Genomic DNA, 6,929 nt, shown 5'->3' on the forward strand with positions numbered 1-6,929 from the left:
AGGCCAAGAGAGACAAGAGATAGAGAGAACAGAGAGAGAGAGACAGAGAACAAGGAAGAAAGAGACAGAGAGGTAGAGAGAGACAAAGACAGAGAGAGAGAGAAGAGAGAGAGATACAGAGACAGAGACCGAGGGAGAATTCCTCTGAACTTGCGTATCTCTGATTACTAGTGAGGCTGATCTTTTTTGCAGATATTATCACTTTGCATTTCTTCTTTTGTGACTTCAGTATTCCTGGGTTACATTATCTTCTTCCTTGTGTTGTTTCGCTTTTCAAGACCTACTTATATTAAAGTTTTTAATCCTTTGTTTATCACATATGTTGCAAATGTGTCTTTGTCTTCAACCTTTGTTTACTATTTTATCACAGGCAGACATCTCTATGGGGACAAATCTAATGATTCTGTTTGTGCGTTTTGCCTTTGTTGTCAGGCCCAGCAAGTTTGTCGGCATCCTAAAAGATCAAATGGATGTTGACTTTTATGCTATTCTCATAGTTTTTATTTTTGCCATTTAATTATTTAAACGATTTGGGATTCATTTTGATGTAACACATGAGAGGGGGATCTAACTTTTTTCCACCTGAAGTTTGGCTGATTGTAACAATCACAATTTGGTAACTCCTTTCCCACTGATGTGAAATTCTCCTTGATTGTTTAAGAAAGTGTAGTAAAGTTATGTATGTTTCTGTGTGATTCTGGACTTCCTTATTTTTTCCACTAATTAATTGGCCCTAATAGCAGTACCATACTAATCATTATAATTTTTACAATATCTATTAAAAATTTGCTAGGAAAGTTACCTTCATTGTTTTCTCTTTTAGAATTTCCAAGCTTTTTTTTCTGAATAAACTTTAGAACATTTTGTCAAGTTTCCCCTAAGGAAATTTTGATTTGAATTTTTTTTTATTTTTAAATCTACAAAACAATAGTTAGGGTTCGCATCCAAAAAGAAGGCATGAATTTCCATTTCAGTGAAAAAAATAATGGCTAAGAGTATGAACTTTTCACCTACATGGTCTGGGTTCAAATCCCACCTCAGAAAGTTTCTTACTGTGTGACCCTCAGTGAGATATTAAACCTCTCTGTGCCTCAGATTTTATGTATATAAAATGTGGATAATAAGAGCAGCACTTCATAAGATGGTTGTGAAAATTAAACAAATAAATGTTTCTCAGTGGTTAGAATAATGCCTGGCACATTTTTAATAGATGTTAACTTTTCTCACGAATATTTTGTTACTTTCCTCACTAATATCTTGTAGTGTGTTCCACGTGGGTTCCAAACAAGAACACAGGAAAGAATAAATGAGTTGATATTCAGAAAATACAGAACAGTGCATTCCACACAATAAGCACTTCAATTACACTGTCTTTTTAACATCAAATGGCAGAGTCACCTCTTTCTACCCTCACCCTTCAGGGTCATCCCACCTTCAATATCCTGGGAACAAAATGCAGGAGAAACCCTCATTTGGGGCAATAGTCCATATTTTCTGTACACTAAAATTCTTCCTTTTTTGTACTTTCACGTAATTCAAGCCAGAGATCAAGTATCTCTGAGAATATATAGCCCTGGTGGGTGAGGAAGGGAGACAAGGCCTTTAGCTATTGTGTTTTGTTTTAAATTTCATTTCCAAGTTAAGACTGTGTTTTAAGAGTTTCAGCTGGGCTTCCGGGAAGATGGCGGAAGAGTAAGACGCGGAGATCACGTTCCTCCCCACAGATACACCAGAAATACATCTACGCGTGGAACAACTCCTACAGAGCATCTACTGAACGCTGGCAGAAGACCTCAGACCTCCCAAAAGGCAAGAAACCCCCCACGTACCTGGGTAGGGCAAAAGAAAAAACTAAACAGAGACAAAAGGATAGGGACGGGTCCGGCACCAGCGGGAGAGAGCTGTGAAGGAGGAAAAGTGTCCACACACTAGGAAGCCCCTTCGCGGGTGGAGACTTCGGGAGGCGGAGTGGGGGAGCTTGGGAGCCGCGGAGGAGAGCACAGCAACAGGGGTGCGGAGGGCAAAGCGGACAGATTCCAGCGCAGAGGATCGGGCCGACCGGAACTCACCAGCCGAGAGGCTTGTCTGCTCGCCCGCCGGGGCGGGCGGGACTGGGAGCTGAGGCTCCGGCTTTTGTCGGAGCGCCGGGAGAGGACTGAGGTTGGCGGCGTGAACACAGCCTGCAGGGCGTTAGTGCACCGCGGCTGGCCGGGAGAGAGTCCGGGGAGAAGTCTGGAACTGCCGAAGAGGCAAGAGACTTTTACGTCCCTCTTTGTTTCCTGGTGCACGAGGAGAGGGGATTAAGAGCGCCGCTTAAAGGAGCTCCAGAGACGGGCGCAAGCCGCGGCTAAAAGTGCGGAGCCCAGAGACAGACATGAGACGCTAGGGCCGCTGCTGCCGCCACCGGGAGGCCTGTGTGCGAACACAGGTCACTAGCCACACGCCCTTCCGGGGAGCCTGTGCAGCCCGCCACTGCCAGGGTCCCGGGATCCAGGGACAACTCCCACGGGAGAACGCACAGGCGCGCCTCAGGCTGCAACGTCTTGCCGGCCTCTGCCGCCGCAGGCCCGCCCCACACTCCGTGCCCCTCCCTACCCCCGGGCCTGAGTGAGCCAGAGCCTCCGAATCAGCGGCTCCTTTAACCCCGTCCTGTCTGAGCAAAGAACAGACGCCCTCCGGCGACCTACACGCACAGGCGGGGCTAAATCCAAAGCTGAGCCCCTGGGAACTGTGAGAACAAAGAAGAGAAAGGGAAATCTCTCCCAGCAGCCTCAGAAGCAGCGGATTAAAGCTCCACAATCAACTTGATATACCCTGCATCTGTGGAATACCTGAATAGACAACGAATCATCCCAAATTAAGGAGCCCTGTGGATGACAGTCTCTTGGTGCTGCAGCCAGGAGTCAGTGCTGTGCCTCTGAGGTGGGAGAGCCAACTTCAGGACACTGATCCACAAGAGACCTCCCAGCTGCACATAATATCAAACAGCAAAAATTTCCGAGAGATCTCCATCTCAACGCCAGCACCCAGCTTCACTCAACGACCAGCAAGCTACAGTGCTGGACATCCTATGCCAAACAACTAGCAAGACAGGAACACAACCCCACCCATTAGCAGAGAGGCGGCCCAAAATCATAATAAGTCTACAGACACCCCAAAACACACCACCAGATGTGGACCTGCCCACCAGAAAGACAAGATCTAGCCTCATCCACCAGAACACAGGCACTAGTACCCTCCACCAGGAAGCCTACACAACCCACTGAACCAACCTTAGCCACTGGGGACAGACACAAAAAACAACAGGAACTACGAACCTTCAGCCTGCAAAAAAGGAGACCTCAAACACAGTAAGATAAGCAAAATGAAAAGACAGAAAAACACACCGCAGATGAAGGAGCAAGATAAAAACCCATCAGACCTAACAAATGAAGAGGAAATAGGCAGTCTACCTGAAAAAGAATTCAGAATAATGATAGTAAGGTTGATCCGAAATCTTGGAGATAGAATGGACAATAGAATGGACAAAATGCAAGAATCAGTTAACAAGGACCTAGAAGAACTAAAGATGAAACAAGCAACAATGAACAACACAATAAATGAAATTAAAAGTACTCTAGATGGGATCAATAGCAGAATAACTGAGGCAGAAGAACGGATAAGTGACCTGGAAGATAAAATAGTGGAAATAACTACTGCAGAGCAGAATAAAGAAAAAAGAATGAAAAGAACTGAGGACAGTCTCAGAGACCTCTGGGACAACATTAAACGTACCAACATTCGAATTATAGGGGTTCCAGAAGAAGAAGAGAAAAAGAAAGGGACTGAGAAAATATTTGAAGAGATTATAGTTGAAAACTTCCCTAATATGGGAAAGGAAATAGTTAATCAAGTCCAGGAAGCACAGAGAGTCCCATACAGGATAAATCCAAGGAGAAATACGCCAAGACACATATTAATCAAACTGTCAAAAATTAAATACAAAGAAAACATATTAAAAGCAGCAAGGGAAAAACAACAAATAACACACAAGGGAATCCCCATAAGGTTAACAGCTGATCTTTCAGCAGAAACTCTGCAAGCCAGAAGGGAGTGGCAGGACATATTGAAAGTGTTGAAGGAGAAAAACCTGCAACCAAGATTACTCTACCCAGCAAGGATCTCATTCAGATTTGATGGAGAAATTAAAACCTTTAGAGACAAGCAAAAGCTGAGAGAGTTCAGCACCACCAAACCAGCTCTACAACAACTGCTAAAGGAACTTCTCTAGGCAAGAAACACAAAAGAAGGAAAAGACCTACAATAACAAACCCAAAACAATTAAGAAAATGGGAATGGGAACACACATATCGATAATTACCTTAAATGTAAATGGACTAAATGCTCCCACCAAAAGACACAGATTGGCTGAATGGATACAAAAACAAGACCCATATATTTGCTGTCTACAAGAGACCCACTTCAGACCTAGAGACACATACAGACTGAAAGTAAGGGGATGGAAAAAGGTATTTCATGCAAATGGAAACCAAAAGAAAGCTGGAGTAGCAATTCTCATATCAGACAAAATAGATTTTAAAACAAAGACTATTAGAAGAGACAAAGAAAGACACTACATAATGATCAAGGGATCGATCCAAGAGGAAGATATAACAATTGTAAATATGCACCCAACATAGGTGCACCTCAATACATAAGGCAAATACTGACAACCATAAAAGGGGAAATCGACAGTAACACATTCATAGTAGGGGACTTTAACACCCCACTTTCACCAATGGACAGATCATCCAAAATGAAAATAAATAAGGAAACACAAGCTTTAAATGATACATTAAATGAGATGGAGTTAATTGATATTTATAGGACATTCCATCCAAAAACAACAGAATACACATTTTTCTCAAGTGCTCATGGAACATTCTCCAGGATAGATCATATCTTGGGTCACAAATCAAGCCTTGGTAAATTTAAGAAAATTGAAATTGTATCAAGTATCTTTTCCGACCACAACGCTATGAGACTCGATATCAATCACAGGAGAAGATCTGTAAAAAATACAAACACATGGAGGCTAAACAATACACTACTTAATAACGAAGTGATCACTGAAGAAATCAAAGGGGAAATCAAAAAATACCTAGAAACAAATGACAATGGAGACACGACGACTCAAAATCTATGGGATGCAGCAAAAGCAGTTCTAAGAGGGAAGTTTATAGCAATACAATCTTACCTTAAGAAACAGGAAACATCTCGAATAAACAACCTAACCTTGCACCTAAAGCAATTAGAGAAAGAAGAACAAAAAAACCCCAGAGTTAGCAGGAGGAAAGAAATCATAAAAATCAGATCAGAAATAAATGAAAAAGAAATGAAGGAAACGATAGCAAAGATCAATAAAACTAAAAGTTGGTTCTTTGAAAGGATAAACAAAATTGATAAACCATTAGCCAGACTCATCAAGAAAAAAAGGGAGAAGACTCAAATCAATAGAATTAGAAATGAAAAAGGAGAAGTAACGACTGACACTGCAGAAATACAAAAGATCATGAGAGATTACTACAAGCAACTCTATGCCAATAAAATGGACAACCTGGAAGAAATGGACAAATTCTTAGAAAGGCACAACCTGCCAAGACTGAATCAGGAAGAAATAGAAAATATGAACAGACCAATCACAAGCACTGAAATTGAAACTGTGATTAAAAATCTTCCAACAAGCAAAAGCCCAGGACCAGATGGCTTCACAGGCGAATTCTATCAAACATTTAGAGAAGAGCTATCACCTATCCTTCTCAGACTCTTCCAAAATATAGCAGAGGGAGGAACACTCCCCAACTCATTCTACGAGGCCACCATCACCCTGATACCAAAACCAGACAAGGATGTTACAAAGAAAGAAAACTACAGGCCAATATCACTGATGAACATAGATGCAAAGATCCTCAACAAAATACTAGCAAACAGAATCCAACAGCACATTAAACGGATCATACACCATGATCAAGTGGGGTTTATTCCAGGAATGCAAGGATTCTTCAATATACGCAAATCAATCAACGTGATACACCATATTAACAAATTGAAGGAGAAAAACCATATGATCATCTCAATAGATGCAGAGAAAGCTTTTGACAAAATTCAACACCCATTTATGATAAAAACCCTGCAGAAAGTAGGCATAGAGGGAACTTTCCTCAACATAATAAAGGCCATATATGACAAACCCACAGCCAACATCGTCCTCAATGGTGAAAAACTGAAAGCATTTCCACTAAGATCAGGAACAAGACAAGGTTGCCCACTCTCACCACTCTTATTCAACATAGTTTTGGAAGTTTTAGCCACAGCAATCAGAGAAGAAAAGGAAATAAAAGGAATCCAAATCGGAAAAGAAGAAGTAAAGCTGTCACTGTTTGCAGATGACATGATACTATACATACAGAATCCTAAAGATGCTACCAGAAAACTACTAGAGCTAATCAATGAATTTGGTAAAGTAGCAGGATACAAAATTAATGCACAGAAATCTCTGGCATTCCTATACACTAAGGATGAAAAATCTGAAAGTGAAATCAAGAAAACACTCCCATTTACCATTGCAACAAAAAGAATAAAATACCTGGGAATAAACCTACCTAAGGAGACAAAAGACCTGTATGCAGAAAATTATAAGACACTGATGAAAGAAATTAAAAATGATACAAATAGATGGAGAGATATACCATGTTCTTGGATTGGAAGAATCAACATTGTGAAAATGACTCTACTACCCAAAGCAATCTACAGATTCAATGCAATCCCTATGAAACTACCACTGGCATTTTTCACAGAACTAGAACAAAAAATCTCACAATTTGTATGGAAACACAAAAGACCCCGAATAGCCAGAGCAATCTTGAGAACGAAAAATGGAGCTGGAGGAA

Source organism: Pseudorca crassidens, chromosome 7, assembly GCF_039906515.1.
Source record: "Pseudorca crassidens isolate mPseCra1 chromosome 7, mPseCra1.hap1, whole genome shotgun sequence".
NCBI classification, from domain to species: domain Eukaryota; kingdom Metazoa; phylum Chordata; class Mammalia; order Artiodactyla; family Delphinidae; genus Pseudorca; species Pseudorca crassidens.